Source organism: Rhinopithecus roxellana, chromosome 19 (assembly GCF_007565055.1).
Source record: "Rhinopithecus roxellana isolate Shanxi Qingling chromosome 19, ASM756505v1, whole genome shotgun sequence".
Classification (NCBI taxonomy): domain Eukaryota; kingdom Metazoa; phylum Chordata; class Mammalia; order Primates; family Cercopithecidae; genus Rhinopithecus; species Rhinopithecus roxellana.
Genome location: NC_044567.1, coordinates 29,570,690 through 29,593,910, shown reverse-complemented (window position 1 = coordinate 29,593,910; position 23,221 = coordinate 29,570,690).

The following is a 23,221-nucleotide window of genomic DNA, read 5'->3' as shown; positions in this document are numbered from 1 at the left end:
TGAGACCTGCAAAGAAGATCATTTGGAACTTTAAGATTTGACTGCCCTGCTGGATTTTGGACTTGCATGGGGCCTGTAGTCCCTTTCTCTTTTTTTTTTTTTTTTGAGACCCAGTCTCGCTGTCTCCCAGGCTGGAGTGCAGTGGCCGGATCTCAGCTCACTGCAAGCTCGGCCTCCTGGGTTTACGCCATTCTCCTGCCTCAGCCTCCCGAGTAGCTGGGACTACAGGCGCCAGCCACCTCGCCTGGCTAGCTTTTTGTATTTTTTAGTAGAGACGGGGTTTCACCATGTTAGCCAGGATGGTCTCGAACTCCTGACCTCGTGATCCGCCCGTCTCGGCCTCCCAAAGTGCTGGGATTACAGGCTTGAGCCACCGCGCCCGGCCTGTAGTCCCTTTCTTTTGGCCAATGTCTCCCATTTGGAATGGCTGTATTAACCCAATGCCTGTACCCCAATTGTATCTAGGAAGTAACTAACTCGATTTTGATTTTACAGGCTCATAGGCGGAAGGGACTTGTCTTGTCTCTGATGAGAGTTTGGACTGTGGACTTTTGAGTTAATGTAGAAATGAGTTAAGACTTTGGGGGAAAGCTGGGAAAGTATGATTGGTTTTGAAATGTGAGGACATGAGATTTGGGAGGGCCAGGAGCAGAATGATATGATTTGGCTCTGTCTCCATGCAAATCTCATCTTGAATTCCCATATCTTGTGGGAGGAACCCAGTGGAAGGTAATTGAATCATGGGGGCAGGTCTTTCCCATGCTGTTCTTGTGATAGTAAGTCTCACGAAATCTGATGGTTATTATGAGGGGGAGTTTTCCTGCACAAGCTCTCTCTTTTCCTGCCACCATCAACAGAAGATGCGACTTGTGCCTCCTTGCCTTCCACCATGATTGTGAGGCTTCCCCTACCACCCACCACGTGGAACTGTAAGTCCAATTAAACCTCTTTCTTTTGTAAATTGCCCAGCCTCAGGTATGTCTTTATCAGCACCAAAAATGACTAATACAGACAGTCTGGAGAGTCCTTTAGATTGGGTGGTGAGGGAGGGCCTCTCTGTGTCAGTGACTTAAATTAAGATTTCAATAACAAGAAAGAACCATCAGTCCCAAAATCAAGATTGGAAAAAGAGTATTCCAGAAAGACTGAATGTTAATATAAAAGTTCTAATTCAACCTGGTAGTGGCATGCATCTGTAGTCCTAGCTACACAGGAGGCTGAAGCAGGAGTATTACCTGAACCCAGGAGGTTGAAGTTACAGTGAGCTATGATCACGCTACTGCACTCCAGCCTGAGCAACAGAGTGATACCCTGTCTCTAAAAAAATTTTAAAAAGAGTTCTAATTATGGGGACAGAGGGCCCAGAGTGGATGGGGCATAGAAAAAGAGAAGAAAGTTAATAGGAGCTTAGATAAGAAGTAGGCAAGGGCAGGTTGTATGGAGTGCTGCTTTACAAAGTTTGGTCCCCAAACCAGCAGCACCCACATCACCTGGGAACTTGTTAGAAATGTAAATTCTCTACCTACACTCCATGTTTACCAAATCAGAAACTCTGGGGTAGGGCCCAGCAAGAAAATGTACCAACAAAAGTTTTAATAGGCCTTCCAGTGACTACGGTGCATGCACAAGCTTAAGAACCACTAGTATAAAATTTCATAGATCAAGACAGATATTTTGAATTTTAGTCTAAACTGTGGAGTCAAAGCCATTGATAGGTTTAAGTCATGGGAAGAGGATGTATGACATCACTAAATTTGTGTTTTTAAAAGTTTACTTTGGAGAAAGTGGAATGTAGGGAAGCAAGAATTGGAGCAGGGCAATGAGTTGAAAGACTTTTTCAGGCTAGAAATTAGGGTATCTTAGATTAGGGTACCGGGGATGGAGACAAAGTGAAATGAATAGATTTAGGATACATCTTGGGAATCCACAAGATTCACTGAGTGGCAGGCAAAAGAAAGTGAGAGATCAAGGCCCAGGTTTGGGTCCCAGGCAACAAGGTACACTGTGATGTCATTAGGGGAAGTGAAGAAGATTGGAAAAGGAGGATATTTGGGAGTGAAATCAAGAGTTCTCTTTCAGTCATGTTGTGTTTGACATGGCTAATATATTATACGGCTGTGTCAGGCAGTTTGATGGAAAAGTCAGGAGTTCCAAGAAAATGTACTAACAAAAGTATGTTTTTGGATTCACCTATACATAGACTGTATATCTTATCCAAACCCATGGGAAGAGATGAGATCACCTGAGGAGAGGATGTGAATAAAGAAGAAAAGAGCACCCAGAACAGAGCCCTGGGGCATCTAATATTTACTGATCTGACTGAGGGGCAGAACCGTTGAAGAAAGTGCAATGTGTGAGATTAGGAGGACACTAAAGAAACTAAGTGTTTGGGGTCATGGAATCAAGTGGAAAGAATCTTTCAAAAAGGAAGCATCGGCTTTGTTGAATGCTGCAGAGGAATCAATAACACAAGACAAAGCAATGGGTCCTCCTGGATCATTGGTGATCGTAATGAGAGAAGATCATGATGAGAGATGCAGTGAAAGAAACCACTTAGAACATATTCAAGAGAAAATGTAAGGCTTAAGGAAGTAGAAAAAGCAAAAAAAAAAAAAAAAATAAACAACTTGTAAAGGATGACAGAGAAATGAGAAGAAATTGGAAGTCCATTTGGGGTTAAGGCACTTTCCAGTCACTGTATAAGAGAGACAATACAGACTCAGAGAGCTTTATCATACAAGAGAGAAGGCAGGAAGGGAGCAAATAATACCCCCAACCAATCACAATTTTAGTAAATATATAGGACAGAGTAGCATTCAATGAGCATCTACAATGGGTAAGCAACTATGGAGATTTACAAAGAATAATCAAAATGGAAAAAATGAATGCACATTTAGGTAATTAAAATAAAAGCCAGTGTGTGTTAACTCTATAACTTAGGTATAAAGTGCTTTGCAACCAAAAAGAAGAAAGGGATCCACTCTTGTTTGAACTTAAATCTTCAAGAAACTGAATAGAGAAAAACTAGCTTCTAATATAGAGGGGCTAGTTCACTAGAGACTAATTAAGGGAACAGTGAATCAGTACAACTGGAAATATCAATTTCATTCCAATTACATTCCAGAGAATAATGCCTAATACTGTATAATCTCTGACTTTTAAAATAATGTTGTATGTTTTATTCTCCATATTAATGGAAAATAGAAGGTTTGAAGACCTACATAGAGAGACAGAGACTGAGAAAATATAAGATTAAGTCTACAAGGAAGAATAAACTTATTAAGCACTTATTAATCTATTACATGTCAATCTTTGTTGTGATAGTTTCACACCTATTGTCTCATCAAGCCCTTGGTCAACCTCAACTGGACACTTTCATTTTATTGGGAAACATTCAGTCCTTGCATGGTCATTGTAGAGAAAATTACATTTAGTTTCTTCTAAGGATGTCTCAAAAATTTATCTCCTCCTCAAACAAATGAGTAATAAATTATTTTCCTTCTCTCTATATTAATTAATTGGGCATTAATTGGGCAACTATTATTTGCAAGAATCTTAATTGGAAGAAAAAAGAGGGTTTTTTGTTTGTTTGTTTTTGTTTTTGTTTTTTTTTTTTCATTCAAAGGATTTCCAAACAATGAGAGAGAGACTACAGAAGGTCATCTTGTATCATGGTTTCCAAATCTGGCTGTACAACTAAATCCTGGGGAAAGCTTTTTGAAAACACAGATTCCCAGACTTTACTCCCAGAAATTCTGATTCTGCTCATCTGATGTGCAGGTAAGAAGCTGCAGTGCTTGGGAGGCTGAGGCGAGTGGATCACCTGAGGTCAGGAGTTCAAGACCAGACTGAGCAACATGATGAAACCCCGTTTCTACTAAAAATACAAAAATTAGTTGGGTGTGGTGGCACGTGCCTATAATCCCAGCTACATGGGAGGCTGAGGTAGGAGAATCACTTGAGCCTGGGAGGCAGAGGTTGTAGTGAGCCGAGATTGAGCCATTGTACTCCAGCCTGGGCAACAGAGCAAGACTCCATCTCAAAAAAAAAAAAAAAAAAAAAAAAGGAAGCTATGGTGTTTAATAGATCCTCAGGTGATTCTGGAATGCAGCCAGTTGTGGAAAGCACAACTCTGAAACAGGCAGTTCTCTTGCAATTTATGTTTTCTTAACATGACTATTATAAAATTGAGAAATTAGGGAACACTATTTGCATTGCAAGGACAAGTATTGATTGTAAAGGGACGGCCAACAACTAGCAATATGAGTAAAGAGAAAAAATTCTGTCGTCCACATAGTGTAGTAAGAATGCTTTTGCTGGCCGATTGCAGCTACTTTGTTTGAGAGTCTCTGAGCTTCATTTTGCAATAACAAGAGATATAACAAGTTAATAAAAAAGAGTGTATAAGATGTTCCAATAATGAAGGTGCTGGTGGTCAAAGGATAAAAAAGCCACTTCACTTCAGACAATTAAATGCTGGGTCAGCTCAGTGATGTTTGAAGATTATAACTATGTGTTTAGCCTGTGGAAACACTCTCATTATTAAAAAATTTTTAGGAAAAATAACATCCATTTTATTTATTTATTTTTGAGACAGAGTCTTGCTCTGTCACCCAGGCTGGAGTGCACTGGCGTGATCTCGGCTCACTGCAACCTCCACCTCCCAGGTTAAAGTGATTCTTGTGCCTCAGCCTCCTGAGTAGCTGGGACTACAGGCGTGCACCATCACGTCCAGCTAATTTTTGTAATTTTAGTAGATATGGGGTTTTGCCATGTTGGCCAGGCTGGTCTCAAATTGCTAACCTCAAGTGATCCGCTTGCCTAGGCCACCCAAAGTGCTGGGATTACAGGTGTAAGCAACCACACTCAGCTGATTTTATATGATTTGAAGACAGTCATATGCTACATAATGATATTTGGGTCAATGAGTGACCACATACAGAGCAGTGGTCCCATAAAATGATAATGGAGCTGAAAATTCCTATCACCTAATGACAATTATATACAGCCCATAACACTTGATAATGATAATATACAACTATGTTACTGGTTTATGTATTTGCTATACTATACTTATATCATTACTTTAGAGTGTACTCCTACTTATTAAAAAGAAAAATTAACTGTTAAACAGCCTCTGGCAGGTCCTTATGAGTTATTCCAGAAAAAGGCATTGTTACAGGAGATGACAACTCCATGTATGTTATTTTCCCTGAAGACCTTCCAGGGGACAAGATGTGGAGGTGGAAAACACTGATACTGATGATCCTGACCCTGTATAGGCCTAGGCTGAAGTATTTGTTTGTGTCTTTGTTTTTAACAAAAACATTTAAAAAGTAAAATAAGGAAAAATTTTAAGAATAGAAAAGACCTTACGGTCTGGGTATGATGGCTCAAGCCTATCATCCCAGTACTTTGGGAGGCTGAGGGGGGCAGATTGCTTGAGGCCAGGAGTTCTAGATTAGCCTGAGCAACATGATGAAACCCTGTCTCTATAAAAAATATACAAAGTCAGCCATAGTGGTGTGTGCCTGTAGTCCCAGCTACTTGGGGAGGCTGAGGTGGGAGGAACAATTGAGCCTGAGAGGTCGAGGCTGCAGTGAGCCAAGATTGTGCCACTGCACTCCAGCATAAGCAACCAAGCAAGACCCTGTCTTGAGACAGAGAGAGAGAGACAGAAAAAGGGAAGAAGGAAGGGGGAGGGGAGTAGAAGGGAGGAGAGGGAAGGGAAGGGAAGGGAAGGGAAGGGAAGGGAAGGGAAGGGAAGGGCTATTCAAAAAGAAAAAAGCTTATAGAATAAGAATATAAAGAAATATTTTTGTACAGATGTTCAATATGCTTGTGTTTAAAGCTAAATGTTATTACAAAGGAGACAAAATGTTAAAAAAATTTAAAAGTTTGTGAAGTAAAAAAGTTATCACAAGCTGAAGTTATTTTACTACTGAATAAAAAATTAAAATGAATTTAGTGTAGCCTAAGTGTTTTTACAGTTTACAGTAGTGCACAATAATGCCCTAGACTTTCACATTGACTCACCACTCTCTCTGTCTCACTCAGCGCAACTTCCAATCCTGCAAGCTCTATTCATAGTTAGTGCCCTATGCAGGTATAGAAGTTTTTATCTTTTATATCATATTTTTACTGTACCTTTTCCATGTTTAAATATGTTTAGATATGCAAATACTTACCATCGTGTTCTAATAGCCTACAGTACAGTAACATGCCATGCAGATTTGCAGCCTGGGAGCAATAGGCTATCAACTAGACTGGGTGTGTCATCGGCTGTACCGTGTAAGTTTGTGTAAATACACTCTATGATGTTCAGATAACCGAGAACATAATCTCCCAATGACACATTTCTCAGAACATATTTCCATTGTCAAGTGACGCTCGACTGTAGTTGTTTTGGTAACTCTTTTTAAAAATAACACCGTTTCTGTAAAGAAAAGCAAAATTTAGAATTTAGTTGTTTTGGTAACTCTTCTTAAAAATAACGCCATGTTTCTGTAATGAAAAGCAATATTTAGAAGTAGAATAGACTACATTCTCTGTCCATGAATAGATATCATAGTAAATATGCAAGTGTGTGCTGGAAGTAAACACAAGGGGCACCTAATTGGAGGGTCTTAAAAAATAGGGAAGAATTATGTTGAAAAGGTAGGAGGCCTACTTAACTTCTTCCTACTACTTATTACGTTTGTAATAACTTACTGTAATGACACTACTTATTACATTTGTTTACCTTTTCCTTTTAGGTGTTAAAGAGATCTTCCATTCTCTTTGTTTATTCTACAGTCTCACCACTCTGCTAATTAGGAAGTTCTCAAAGGCTCTAAATTGTTTTCTCTGTAATTCCAATTCATTCCTAAGAGGATGCTTTTGTTGACAGAAAGAAATCCTGCCTTATAATCTCAACATTTGGGTTGTCTGATTTCCAAACAGAGACAGATATTGACCCCTATGGGCAACTCAAGGCTCCTTTCTTCTCCCCATCCTGTTTTTGCTCCTACCCAGGGATGAGTCAGGGTAAGGAGGAAAACACTTCAGCCTTCAAGGGGCAGGAGTGCTGGATGACAGACTTAGTTGGCAGGTTGTGCTTTGAAGGGTAGAAGTTTTAACATATGATAAAATGCCACCTTATTTGCACGGATTTTTCTCCCCTTTCTGTAGAGTTCCTTCAACCACCAGATACAGCTAGGGCTGCTTCCAAATGAGAAGAGGCTGACCAGCTCTGTCACTTCCGATGTCCCCTTTCCCAGGGCTAGGCCAGGGCACAGCCAGGGCACGGATATCTTTGAACTGGGGAAAGGGGGGTTTTTTGCACTCCAGCTCTCTTGGAATGGCTTCTTCTCTGAACAATGGGGCAAAGTTCCAAAATTGGAAGTGCACTTAGGAGGAAAAAGTGGTCATTTTCCCCAGCTTTGGTTCTAGCCTCTTAATTAAGGCTAAAAAGAATTCTCCATAATTCATATTCTTTCTAAAGTTTTACACAGGCATGTATCAATTAATGACAAGGAAAAGTTCTGAGAAATGTATCATTAGGTGATTTCATCATTGTGCAAACACCACACAGTGTACTTACACAAACCTAAACAGTTTAGGCTACTATATACCTAGGCTAGATGGTATAGCCTGTTGCTCCTCGGCTACAAACCTACACAACATGTTACTCTACTGAATACTATAGGCAATTGGAACACAATGGTAAGTATTTGTATACCTAAACATATTTAAACATAGAAAGGGTACAGTAAAAATGCGGTATAAGACATTAAAATAATGCTACACCCCTATGGGGTACCAGCCATGAATGAAGCTTGCAGGACTGGAAGTTGCTCTGGGTGAGTTAGGGAGTGAGTGGTGAGTGAATGTTAAAGCCTAGGACATTACTGTACACCACTGTAGACTATGGAAACACTGTACACTTAGGCTACACTGAATGTATTTTAAATATTTAATAATAAATTAACTTGAGCTTACTATAACGTTTTTACTTTATGTGACGGTTAATACTGAGTGTCAACTTTATTGGATTGTAGGATGCAAAGTGCTGATCCTGGGTGTGTCTGTGAGCCTGTTGCCAAAGGAGATTAACATCTGAGTTAGTGGGCTGGGGAAGGCAGACCCATCCTTATTCTGGTGGACACCATCTAATCAGCTGCTAGCCAATATAAAGGAGGCAGAAAAATGTGAAAAGTCGAGACTGGCCTCGCCTTCCAGCCTACATCTTTTTCCCATGCTGGATGCTTCCTGGTGTCGAACATCAGACTCCAAGTTCTTCAGTTTTGAGACTGGGACTGGCTCTCCTTGCTCCTCGAGCTTGCCTTGTGGGACCTTGTGATCATGTAAGTTAATACTTAATAAACTCCCCTTTATATATATATATATGTATAATATATATATTTTATATATACATATGTATAATATATATATTTTATATATATGTATTATATATATTATATATATATATAAACACACACACACATATCCTATTAGTTCTGTTCCTCTAGAGAACCCTAATACACTTTATATATATTATAATTTTTAAACATTTTGACTCCTTTATAATAACATTTAGCTTAAAACACAAACACATTGTACAGCCATACAAAAATATTTTATTTTCTTTCTTTATATCCTTATTCAGGCTATATATCCTTTTTTAAAAAAATTATTATTATTTTACTGTTAAACTTTTTTTTGTTAAAAACTAAGACACAAACATACACATTATCCCTAGGCCTACACAGGATCAGGATCATCAGTGTCACTGTCTTCCACCTCTACATCTTATCCCACTGTCTTCAGGGATGGTAGCATACATGGAGCTGTCATCTCCTGTGATAACAATGCCTTCTCCTGAAGGACCTGCCTGAGGCTGTTTTACAGTTAACTTTTTTTAATAGGTAGAAGAAATATACTCTAAAATAATGATAAAAAGCATAGTAAATATATAAACCAGTAACATAATTATTTAGTATTATCAGTATTATGAACTGTGCATAATTGTATTGCTATACTTTTATACACATAGCAGAGCAGTACGTTTGTTTACACCAGTGTCACCACAAACACATGAATTATGCTTTGCATTACAATGTTAGGACAGCTATCACGTCACTAGGTGATAAGAATTTTTCAGCTCCATTATAATCTTATGGGACCACCATCGGATATGCCACCTGTTATTGACCTTAGCGTTCCTATGTGTTGCATGACTATAATGAGGTTTGAGGACAAACCCTGCTAGAAATAAACTGTTTATTCATTTTTGCCTGCATCGTGTTTATATCATCCCAAGGGACTTTGCTCAAGTTTTTCCAGGTGACCCAGCCCAATCCCATCCTCATTTATTCTATTAATGACATCCTTTCCCACCTCAATAGAAAATGCAAGCCCAAACTGAGTCAGTGTTTTCAGCCTTGGCGTCTTTCCTTTTAAAAATGCGTTCTAGGTAGCTAAACATATTCTGGTTGTGCTCCCCACTTTCAAGTGGCAAGTGTTTTTGTGAGTGAATTACTAAGAGTCTTCAGGACTTTCCACCCAGCACTTGCCTATTAATTTGCTGTGACCAACCTACAACACCTGTCAACTCTTCCCATGGATTAATAGATCTGTAATTAAAATCCAACAGAGAGCCCCCAAAATTAACTAGGACATGAAACAGCCATGTAAGCAGCATGGAGCACAGCTCTGTATAAAGAAAAGACAAGCTTCATGTAAAACAAGTGTATACCCCAGGCAGGCCTCTGTCCATCTCTCATCAGCTGGCCCCTGAACTGCCTGTTTCTGATCTGTAACCTCGTTGTGAAAGTGCCTAATGGAGGGCAGCCACACAGTGGGTAGCAATACAACGCAGTGACTGCTTGACTTTTTACTTGAAATATAATCCTCAGGGGAGCCTATTTCTTCTACTTACAGAAAAAAGGAAACTTCAGAGAGATCAAATATCTCATTGCTCACACCTAGGTTTGCCCTTCAGATCTCCATGCTCTGTGGATGAAGACTTCCTTGAAGTTTTCTGGAGCCTGAGCTTACGGACATAATGTCATGAAAGCAGGATAGTGCTGCACATGTATCCGCTTCTTACTGTGAGACCTTGGGCAAGTTATCAATACTCTGTGCCTCAGTGACTAGCATATGGCAAGTGTGCAAATGCCAGGTATGTTATTAATGCTGACTGGCCTCTAACAGAAAGATAACGGTAGTGATGTCTATTTTCTCCTGTTCTCAAGGGGTTATACCTAGGGGATCCATATTAACTTTAATGTACATCCAGATTTATAAAAAATGGTTTCTGAAAGCAAGGTGCCATGTTTTATGCAACATTTGGCAATTAACTGTTTTTCTTGTTGTTGTTGTTGGTTTGTTTTTTAATAATGAGGTCAGGTGCAGCGGCTCACACCTGTAATCCCAGCACTTTGGGAGGCTGAGGCTGGTGGATCACCTGAGGTCAGGAGTTCCAGACCAGCCTGGCGAACATGGCGAAACCCCATCTCTACTAAAACTTAGCTGGGCGTGGTGGTGCAGCCTGTAATCCCAGCTACTGAGGAGGCTGAGGCAGGAGAATCGCTTCAACCTCGGATGCGGAGGTTGCAGTGAGCCGAGATTGCACCACCGCGCTCCAGCCTGGGTAACAGAGTGAGACACCATCTAAAAAAAAAAGAGCCAGAAGTAAAATGTCCTTCAACATACCTGTGAAAGGAGATATATTAACACATCCAAGAATTCACTCCTTCAATGATAAAACATCTTTCCACCCTGAATAGCTACAAAATTGTACTTTTTTTCTCATACAGTAGAAGAGAATGGAAATTTCTGCCAAAATCGAAGTTGTCTTAAGATTGGCAGCCAGAACAGGAGACCATAAAACACTGTCAGAGATGACAAGGGTTGAATTAAGTTCCAGGGACTGCTAAGAGCAATGTGAAGGACTCATCTCTGGTCAGGGATAACTGGGCATAAAAACATATTGATTAATAATGTAACCTTCCTTTAAACCTTTTCCCAGGCAGTCCAGAAACCTTCACTGCACTCAGGTGAGAAACATGAAAAGGTTTTCCTCAAGATTTTCAATAGAAGCAACAACTGGAATAAACCAGACTTGTCATGGAACAATTTTTGCCATATGGGGCCCTGATGCCTCACTGAGCAGGACTGTCAGGCCTGAGGTGGGTACACAGCCATGCTTCCTCCTCGTCAAATGCCCCCAGAGAAAGTGGCTGTGCATGTTCAAGAAAAAAATGACTTACGCTCACTGAATCCATTCAGAGACTAGGCAGAAAGTATAAAACAAATGATTCAGAAATCTCCCAACATAGCCAATATTTGCTGATAAATATTTGATACACACCTCCAGTTCCCAACCTACAGAAAGAATGTCACCTAGGCTCTTTGGAGTTGTTGGAAATAGATATTCATTGAGGTTACCCTAGCAATGGGAAATCAGCTATTAGGCTACATGTGGAAATAAGAACAACATAACTCCTCCAGGAACCCAGGGATGGCTAGACTGAAGCTGGAATGCAGATTAATTGTGGTAAGACTCTTTTAGGACACACATTTCTGAAGACCCATAACCCCTACCAATGTGAATTTTCTCAAATTCTCTAGTCTCAATCCTATTAACTAACTACCCCAAAAGTTATCTTTTTAAAATATTTTCATTTTACTTTACTGATAGCTTCTGATTACTCTTGGCTCCTGATGCTGCTGATCCTACTAACAATTGCTCTGTCTGTCCATCTGTCTGCCTATCTAGAGACACCAATGTTTACAAAGATCTCATACAAGGTCCTTGCCAGGGCAACATATTGGGACTGGCTAACAGATTTGTCACTCTTATTTTGGATGCCCCCTCCTAATCGAATCAGCCAAAATGCTGGAGTCGAATGATTCAGCACAGGGATTTTCAAAGTATGACCTGCAGGGCAAATCTGACCTGCCATCTATGTTTGTACATTCATTAGTTTATGTATTGTCTATGACTGCTTTTGTGCTACGATGGCAGGCAGAGTTGACTAGATGTCAGCAGAGCTTAAAATATTTACTACCTGGCCTCTTACAGACAATATTTGCTGATTCCTGGTTGAGATACAGACAAGTGTTCAGTGTAAGAAAGTGCACAGGAAAGGAACTGTAAACGGGTTTTCTTAGGAAGGGCTCAGGAGTATAGAAGATATTCTGAGGCCAAAGATCTCAGGGAAACTGCAGGGTGGCCTTCTTGGGTCCATACACATGCCATACACTAAATAAACATGTACACATACAAGTATATACTTGTATGTAAGTATGATTTTAAGTGAATAAGATGATTTTAAGTGAATAAGATACAAATTAATTTAAAAGTGAAATTGATTCTATACTATCTCTTTAATAACTTTTTTTACACGAATCAGAATGCACCTCCAATCATGATGCAAACCCCTGATACAGCAATATCAAAACTGTACATGACCTGTTTTGCATTCCTATTTAGCCCCAGAATGCAACCAATGCTATTGTTGTTGTTCTTATGTTTTTGTAAGGAACATGGTAGGACATTCATTTTATAACTTGGGGCTAAGACTAATACAAAATACGATGATTTCTACCACTTTCATCCCTACTACTTTTGAAGTTCATCCTTATCTTTTTATGATTAAGAAAATTAATGAGGAAACATTGTATGATTACTAGGCTCGAGAACTTGAGGAAAAGTAAATTTTCTGCCCATCTGCATGAAGAATTAACTTTGTCCAGTGATTTATAACTTCTTCCTTAGTTGATTGTGAGCACTTGGGATGCAGATTGGATTTGTGCTTGTTCATATACCACTAATTCCTAGCATCGTGACTGGCGCATTTGGGGACTTCATTATATGCCTGTGGAATGAATGAGTGCATGCTGCCATATGTTCTCATTGCTCAGTTGGTAAAGCTAACATAGAAGGACTTTTAACTGTAAATACATTAGGAACACCTCAGTAACTGCTCTCATCACTATAGAGATGGGCTAGCACTGAAAAGTAAAAGTTCTCTCTATAAAAGAGTGAGGCACAGAATGAGATTCAGACTGACTAGAGCTCTCTTCCCCTACATTACAATGGTCATTACATTATTTGTGCTCAGGCCTACACTAACAGGCCTGGGTCTAACCCTATGCAGCCCAGATCTTTAATCCAGGACTCAATCCTCCATGCAAAGTTAGTTCCTAGTTTGTACTCCCATGATACTGTGTCCATATTTTTACTTACCACTTGGACTGAACTGCAATGATCTGCTTACTAGGAAGTTTCCCTCACTGGCTTAGGAGTTCATGTTGTGCCTCTGTATAAAATTCAATAATGTGTGATAAAGGAAGGAAGGAATAAACGATCTAATAAGGATGTAAAATACAAGTCACTATCCCCTTTTGTCTCCTTGACCACCTATGCTGATTGATCGTGACATCCATCCTCATTAGACTTACCTTCAACCTCTCCCCTTTCTTAATGGTTTTGCCTCTCCAAACAGTCTTTAACAATATTTCAAACTTTGGGCCAGGTGCAGTGGCTCACGCCTGTAATCCCAGCACTTTGGGAGGCCAAGGAGGGTGGATCACTGGAGGTCAGGAGTTTGAGAGCAGCCTGGCAAACATGATGAAACCCCGTTTCCACTAAAAGTAAAAAAAAAAAAAAAAAAATTAGCTGGGTGTGGTGGTGCATGCCTGTAATCCCAGCTACTTGGGACGCTGTGGCAGGTGAATCTCTTGAACTCAGAGGCAGAGGTTGTAGTGAGCCAAGATTGCGCCACTGCACTTCAGCCTGGGTGACAGAACGAGACTCCATCTCAAAAAAAATAATAATAATAAGTCACACACACACACACACAAAGTTTGTATAACTATAGGTATGTATGTGTTATCAGAGATTCAAATCCCAGATATGGCCTTTGTGAAAGCATCCCCTCCTGCAGCCACCTAATTTCTGATACATGGCAGCCTTCCCAAACAGCTCCTTCCCCTGGATCCCCCATTTGCCTGCTAAATAAGTAATACCAGGTTTCACTGCCAATGTAAGATACTCAGGAAGTAAAAACAGCAGCATCAATGTGCTTCCTGGCAGCACAACTGGCCTTCAGCAAATAAAACACCCTGAAAACAGCTGGCTGGGGTTCGCGGAGCCCTCCTCCCCCTCCAGTGAATCACTCTGTAGAATGTGGCTGCCCAGCTAGGCCTTTGCGAAAATTTGATAAGTTAAACAAGGCTGCCCTCTCATGGTTAAAAAAACTACCTGTTATAAAATGTTTTCTATTTTTCAAACACGAAAAATCAAGGGCACCCCACTGAAATACCTGTGTAATACTTATCTTTTTAAAGCAGATAATTTAAAGTATGCTGCATTCAACTTCTAAGAAACAATGAATGAGAAGTAAAATTAGAAGTAAAAAAGTATATTCAAAATTTTAAAACTTGCTCTAGATTGAATTATCATCAACAAGAATTCATTGGCCAGGTGTGGTGGCTCACACCTGTAATCCCAGCGCTTTGGGAGGCCAAGGAGGGCAGATCACCTGAGGTCAGGAGTTCAAGACCAGACTGACCAACAAGGTGAAACCCTGTCTCTACTAAAATAAAAAACAAAACTAAAAAAGAATTCATTACTGATTCTAGAATTTAAGTAGATGAAATAATTGCCCAACCTTGATGAGCCAACAATAAAAAAAGAAACAAAGAATTGCTTAATACATGGGATTTCTATCTTAGGTGATTTATTTTAGACTTTAGTTGGCTTAAACACAGCAGTAACACTGGTTCTGTTTATATATTAATTCATTTAGTAAATATATGCAGGGAACATACTAGAGAATCTCAACTACTATAAGATGTACTTTTTTCCTCCGTATTTTAAACATCTCTAATGCAGCCAGGCATGATGGCTCACACCTGTAATCCCAGCACTTTGTGAGGCCAAGTTGGGCAGATCACCTGAGGTCAGGAGTTAGAGACCAGTCTGGCCAACACAGCGAAACTCCGTCTCTATTCAAAATACAAAAAAAAATTAGCCAGGCATTCTGGTGGGCGCCTGTAAGCCCTGTTACTTGGGAGGCTGAGGCAGGAGAATTGCTTGAACCTGGAAGGCAGAGATTGTAGCAAGCCAAGATGGCACCACTGCACTCCAGTCTCGGCGACAAAGGAAAACTCTGTCTCCAAAATCAAAATCAAAATAAAAATAAAAACATCTCTAATGCATCTCACAACCTGTGGTATGTTATAATCTCTGTCAGCCAGGCAACAGCAGAAATGCATACACAGTTGTCATTGCGTGGGTATGTGCAATCTGCTTGTCATTTCTGGTGGCTTATGGGACACTGACACCCTTGATATTTCAGTCCCAAATCTATTTAAGGACCATTTTGGGAAGAAAAACGAGTCCTGTTTGTTGTCTGGAAAAGCTTTCATTGATACTTTGTAGTAAGATTAAAAAAAAGCACCACCATCAAAACTTAAAATGAGTGTCAACAGCTTAGAATAAAGTATCGGGAGACAACAGCAGAGCTCTCTAAAGAAATGCAGGGTCATCAGTGCTGATAGTGGCATAAAAAATGACAGGGTGTGGAAAAACACATTGATGTCTCTGAGTCAAGGAGTGAGTTTGGAGAGTTGGACTCTGTATGGGAAGAAGAAATATCTTTGTTAATTAATTAATTAATTGTGAGATGGAGTTTTGCTCTTGTTGCCCAGGCTGGAGTATCTTGGCATGATCTTGGCTCACTGCAACCTCTGCCTCCCAGGTTCAAGCAATTCTCCTGCCTCAGTCTCCCAAGTAGCTGGGATTACAGGCACCCACCACCATGCCTGGCTAATTTTTGTGTTTTCAGTAGAGACATAGTTTCACCATGTTGGCCAGGCTGATCTCGAACTTGTGACCTCAGGTGATCCACCGCCCTCAACCTCCCAAAGGGTGGGATTACAGATGTGAATTTATTTTGCTTACATTTTCTTTTTCACATATGCAAAAGAGTCATATCTACAAAACATCAGGTTCAATAATTCTCAAAACGTTATTTAAATAAACACAAAATAAAAATTATAAGTAACAAGAAAGCAGTATCTCATAGTTTAACTGGAAGCTTTTTTTTCCTTTTTGTTGTCCCTAAAAAAAAGTGCATCACAGAAAGAGTTTTAGATGTAATGAACTATAGAACATATGAGGCAGTGTTAAAGTCACTGAGTAATGCAGTGATGAGCAAAACAGAACACCCTGTGCCCTCCCCAAGCCAGATAAGAAGACATCTATAAATATGCAAACAAATGAAGAAATGAGAGCATTTCAAATAGCAGTAAATGCTATGATGATAATAACCCAGAAGAAGAGGATAAAGAGAGGTGGGGTGGGGGGCAAGGAGGCTTTAAATCAGCACTGTAGGTAGAATCAGGAGAAGTACATGGCAGTTGCACATCACACCATAGTAGGTAGGAGAAGAAATGCTTTCAAGGAGCAGGCAGAGGTCAACAGTGACAAATGGTGTTAGAAGAGAAAAGAAGCTGAGGTGAGAGGACTGTTCTTAATATCGGCAAGACAATGTCTTTTAAAAACGGTATTGTAGCTGGACTAAAGTAGGTTATAGGACGATGGACCACCAAATCTGCATTTTTTGGGTAGATCTGCTTTAGGACCTGAGGGAAAGAGTTGGCCTGGAGGGCTGTGGCTGCAGCGCAATATAGAATCACAAGGGTATATTTTGTGGAGCAAGGGAGCAATATGAAGTCTTGCAAGGCAAGTAAACAAATAACTGCACAAAACAATTTCAGATTATAAACAGTGTTATAAAGGACATAACCAAGATGATATGATGGAAAATAGGGAAGAGAAGCCTACTTTAAGCTTTGAGCTTTAACAGTTATTGAACACCAAGGACATGCCAGGCATTTATTAAAAGCATTCAAATGTCAACTCATTTAATCTTGAGACCTACTTTTTGAGATATGTTCGATTAGTCCCATTGTTACAGATAAAGAAACAAATGTTCTGAAATAGTGATTTGCCTGTCAAAGATCAATTAGCAAATGGTAGCCCTGGGATTAGAACCAAATTTGACATTGAAATTAAATGTGTTTCCCTTGCTCTACACCCCTTTTTTCAAGGCTTTCCTGTAAAACAAACCTCAAAGCAGCCAGCCTTTCACAACCCCTGCCACAAAAATCCCAGCTCATGGTCTCTTTTTAGAGCCCCATTCCTATGAGACCTTTTTCAATGGAATGGATCACCAAGTTGCACATTATTCATAACATGCTAACAGAAACCAAATGTGTAATTATACTGATGCTAGTAGGTACTGATAGGACGTTCTTTTCCCAAACAGCATCTTTTAAGTAGTGGCTTTTAGAGAGACATTGCTAAACCTCAAAGGCCATTTTCTAATAGTGGAAATTTTAGGCCACCTGGTAGACTGGAAGGATAAATGATCATGATAACTAGTTAATATTTACTGAGCTTTATTATATGCCCAGAATCATTCCAAGTGCTATAAACATAATATCTCGTTATGTTTCAAAACAACCCTGTGAATTCAAAATTATTTGTATCACCTGAGAGCTGATTTGAGCCCAGCTAATCTGATTTGCAAACTAAAACTAGGATCCCAAAGGAATACACAGGAATTAAATGACAAACCCCAAATGAGTTGTGTGCACCGATGATATTATAAAACTCACAGAAAGCTGGTTGGCTCAGGTTTTGAAAATATTGATTCCTTTGGTTTATTTTCCAGATAAAACTTTGGTTTTCAGTCTCACAGGAATCCAATGAGATGACAAATTTAACCAACGGGTGCCCTTTAGTCCCCTCTCTCAATGGAGCTTCTTAATTGTACGGATGATGAGAGAAACCAAGGAACCTTTCTTTGTGATTTAAAGATTAATGTTTGGAGGATGCTTGTGGTTTAAAATCAATCAACAAACTTCTGGTTGGCATTGCTGCATAAGGAGCACTGGGCTCGTTGCTTCAGATGCTCTCCAAGATCAGCAACAGATCCTTGCTGGTGGGGAAGGCAGGGGCTGGCAGTGTGATGCAATGGAAAAAGGCTTAAGCTTGGAAATGAGAAAAATCCAAATTCACCTCCATATCGAGAGTGACTTTAGGCAAGTTAGTTAATGAAATGGGAGTAATTATTTTTTAAAAAATAATTCTGAAGTTTATTAGAGATACCAAAGCACTTTGTACAGTGCTTGGCACAGTAAGAAGTCAACAGCTGTTCCCCTCTTCACTCTTCCTGTGCCTTGTCCTCTCTCATCTTGGGTCTCTGAGTTCAGCCTAAAACCCATAAAGATGGAACAAAACAGAGCTGGGGCTGGGGTTGGGAGAAAACCTCTCATGTGAAGCTGATGGAGGGTTATCCTAAGAGTTGGAAAAGAAAGGTTGTTCTTTAATTTTCACAATCAGGAGTTGCAAAGACATAGTATATTAAGAAATGACTGGAAATAGGCTGGATGTGGCTCAGGCCCATAATCCCGACACTCTGGGAGGCTGTGAGGTTGGAGGATCGCTTGAGCTCAGGAGTTCGAGACCAGACTGGGCAACACAGTAAGAACTTATCTCTCTCTCTCTCTCTCTCTCTCTCTCTTTCTCTCTCTCTCTCTCTCTCTCTCTCTCTCTCTCTATATATATATATATATATATATACATGGAAATAAAATGAACATATATTTGTGTACATGTGGTTTTCAAAAACAATGGGCAAGACATTGTGCAAAAGAAGGTCTATTTTAAGGAGAAATAATATGTCTTGAAATGCACGGGGATATTTGATCGTGTTCAGGAAAGCCTGAACTTCAATCTAGTTTCATCTCTAAACAGTATTAAAGCTTATGACATTGACAATTTCTGGACGGATAGTGTCCACAGAGAATAAAAAGCAAGGAGAAAGAGAGGTAAAGAACATAGAGAAATCCAGAACTGACTGAAATGAAAGTTGGGGATAACTTCAAGATTTTCTGTTTGGGAATTTATGGTACCATTAGCACATCCAGGGATCTTTAAAATTCTTTATGACCTTGAGGCATCCAAGACTAGTTAAATCAGAATCTCTGAGGTGGGACCCAGATATCATCAGTCTTTATAGCAACCCAGGAATTTCTATGCATATGGTTGAGAATGACTGCTACAGTCAAAATAAGTAAGGTAGGATATTGAGATAATGGAGAAAGACAATGAGTATAATTCTAGACATACTGAGTTCAAGTTTCAACAAGGCAACCAGGAGGGAATTAAGGGCTGGATATCAGGAAGGACAGAACAACTTAAGATTTTGAAGAGCCATTCATTAATATGTTCAATAAACATACCTTAGGCTGGGCATATTGGCTCATGCCTGTAATCCCAGCACTTTGGGGGACCAAGGTGGGAGGATCACTTGAGGTCAGGAGTTCGAGACCAGCCCGGCCAACATGGTGAAAACCTGTCTCTAATAAAAATATAAAAATTAGCCAGGCGTGGTGGCATGTGCCTGTAATCCCAGGTACTTGGGAGGCTGAGGCAGGACCATCGCTTGATCCTGGGAGGCAGAGGTTGCAGTGAGCTGAGATTGTGCTACAGCACTCCAGCCTGGGTGACAAAGTGAAACTCTGTCTCAGAAAAAAAAAAAAAAAATCCTTTAAGGGCTGTTGAGTGTCAGGACACCAAGTCCTACAAATGGGTCCTTTTCCTTTGTGGGGCCTATATCTAGGAGGCAGGGAACAGATTTTTAAACAAATCAGTGATATAATGTGTTGTGGAATATAAGACAAAATTTGTACCTGGGACAGGAAAGAAGAGTTCAATTCTTCTGGGAGTTGTCAGAAAAGACTTCATAAAGAAGGGACAAGGAGGAGGTGGGATGAGAGAAATGCAGAGAGAGAAAAAGGCGGACCTTGGAAGTATGGGGAGACTTACTTAGATCTAGCAGAATGGAGAGGAAAATGGAATCAAATGAAGATCACTGAGAATTAGCAGTCAGAGAGAGAGAGAGAGAGAGAAAAAAAAAAAGTAGGATAGAGAAGTGCCCTGAAAGATAAGGCTGGCTAATAACGAAAGGCCATCACATGGGTGGTGCAGAGGGTCAAAGATGATGAGGATGACTATTAAAGCGGAAGATCACATAGCTATGAAAGTTAGTTTTTATAGTGGGAGAGCTGGGGCAGAGAGTAGGTAGTGTATGGAACTAGACCCGTGGAAAAAGAGAACGATAATGAGAAGGCTAGTAGATACACTAAGGGGAGGGTTATAGGGAGCACATTTAAATATTAAAACAAGGAACAGGCCTAGTAATTACAGGCTCACGCCTGTAATCCCAGCACTTTGGGAGGCCGAGGAGGGTGGATCACGTGAGGTCAGGAGTTCGAGACCAGCCTGACCAACATGGAGAAACACCTTCTCTACTAAAAATGCAAAATTAGCCAGACATGGTGGCACATGCCTGTAATCCCAGCTACTAGGGAGACTGAGGCAGGAGAATTGCTTGAATCTGGAGGCAAAGGTTGTGGTGAGCCGAGATTGTGCCATTGCACTCCAGCCTGGGTAAGAAGAGTGAAACTCCATCTCAAACACACACACACACACACACACACCCCAATCAAATGAGAAGGCAAAAATCTCTGAGCTGCATGAATCATGATGGTGGGTTATCTTTGTCTTCTATACAGGTGTACTTGCCAAATTCGGTCACTTCATTCTACAGACACTACCCCCTAGAACCCACTTCTTTCAAAATGTGAACTAGTGAAGAGCACCACCTACCATCTAGAGCTCTATCCATGAAAGATGATAGCACAGCTGTTCAAGTCACAGATTCTGGAATTAGTCCTTCCCTAGCAATGTGACTATGTGAAAAATTATTTACTTTTTTTTTTCTCTTTTTTTTCTTGAGACAGAGTCACTGTTGCCCAGGCTGGAGAGCAGTGGCACGATCTCATCTCACTGCAATCTCCGCCTCCTGAGTTCAAGCGATTCTCCTGCCTCAGCCACCCGTGTAGCTGGAATTACAGTCGCCCACTACCACGCCCAGCTAATTTTTGTATTTTTAGTAAAGACAGGGTTTCACCATGTTGGCCAGGCTGGTCTCGAACTCCTGATCTCAGGTGATCTGCCCACCTCGGCCTCTCAAAGTGCTAGGATTACAGGTGTGAACCACCGTGTCCAGCCATTACTTCGGTTTTTCTAATATGAAATAAAAAGTAATAATGATACTGGTCTCAATGTTATTATGTGATTAAATGAGATAATGCATGTAATATGTTTAGAACATATCTGGCATATAGTTCTAGCACAGAAAATATTCACTATTGAACAAGAACAGAAAACAAGTAGAACCTTGTGCCAGCAAAGTATATGACTTCCCCTATTCCTGTATTCTTTAAGAGGTCTCACATTGAATCAAGCAGATCCTTTAAAAAAGTAAGACACCAGGCTCAATAAACAGATTCACCTAGTGACAATAATATAGGCTTTGGAACCAGGCAGCCATGAGTCAAACTTTAGTCAAGCCATTTATGAGCTTGATCTTTCTGAATCTCAGATTATACATTTGTGAAAATGAGGTTAATACTACCCACCTCCCAGGATTGTGAAGATTAAGATAGATTTCTAGTTGCAGACACTTAGCACATTTTACTGAATAAATGTTTACTAAGTGTTCTTGGAATTGAAATTGTGGTAAGATTTTACTCCTGGTGTCATTTTACCCCTGTGGGATTCCGCTCCTTCTTTGACCTCAACTTAGTTGTGAATTCTATTGTCCCTGCTGCTACACTTCACTAACATTAACCATGTTGATTTTCATGCCTGGAGAGAAGAGGGGTCACGGAGAAAGGAACAGAGTACACAAGAAAGCTGCAACAACAACCATAACACCCTGGAGGGCACAGGGAGAGAGAAAAACTTCCACCAGGCATTGCTGAGATAGAACACAGGTAGTACTCATCAACCTTGGTTCTGTTCACCCAAGCATCAAGTCCAGAAGACACTTCTTGCTACTGTTTCTCCTCTTTCTCAGTGCCTCAGTCCTGTCATGTAAGGAAAGCAGACATAGGAGAAAAAAAAGAAGAAAGAAGAAGAAGAAAGAAGAAAGAAGAAGGAAGAGGAAGAGGAAGAGGAAGAGGAAGAGGAAGAGGAAGAGGAAGAGGAAGAAGAAGAAGAAGAAGAAGAAGAAGAAGAAGAAGAAGAAGAAGAAGAAGAAGAAGAAGAAGAAGAAGAAGAAGAAAAACCTCTCACATAGAAGTATGTTAAAAATCTCTCTCTCTGGATGCTTGGTTCCTTCCTAGTTCTCATTATCTGATGGAAGGCCACTGACACCAACATTGGCCTAAGCTAAAACTGGCTTTCTTTTTCAAAAATTGTAGGTTGATTGTAGGTTGCAGAAAAGGCAAAACACTTTGCTAGAGGCTGTAGCATGGAATACGGATTAGGTTGGTGATGTCACAAAAGAGGTTTTCAACAGTGTCAGCAGAGGCTGTAGTGATGACTAAGGAAGTTGATAAATGGCACCATCTGAAATAGTTACTCGCCCTGAATAGGCAGGTGGAGAATATTAGTTACAGATGAGACAAATCCTATTATAAGAAATATCATCACAACAAGAATATTTCATTCTAGATTTTAGAATCCCAGGTTTTGGCTCACTTCGGTAAAGAAAAATTATAAATAATTGAGTTAGAGATAAATAATTAAATGTTAGCCTCTTGGAGTGCATGGCAATTGGTTTAGACCTCTATATTAAAATTCACAAGACCACGGACATAAGTCAAAACAGGTCCCCTTCGTCTCCCTAGTCACCATCCCCAGGGCTAAAAAACAGACTTGAAATGGGTGTCAGTTAGACTATAGGAAACAGGATCTACAAGCACCAGGAGCTCATCTATGGCTATCTGACATGGCCTGGGGACGCCTCACTCTCTGGCAGCTGGAGATTGTTAACATCGCCAATTCAACGTTAATTGAATGCAAAGGAATAAGAAATAAATTCTGGTTCTGAAAGGGCAGCTGGAAAGGTGTTGGGCTTCTCAAACTCGGACCTACATTCCAAAGCAGACCTAAAGCCAAGCATACTCCTTGCCAGAGGAAACGGAAAGCCCCTCTCCCATTTTTAGATCAGGCTGGAAAACACGGCTCCCAGAAAGTGGGGGTTAGAAAACAAGAGCTTGTGTGGCGGCGCCCTGTGGTCCCTCGAGGAAACAGGAGAGACAAAGAGGGCCTGCTCCTGGGAAGCCCTAACTTCGAAGCCAATCC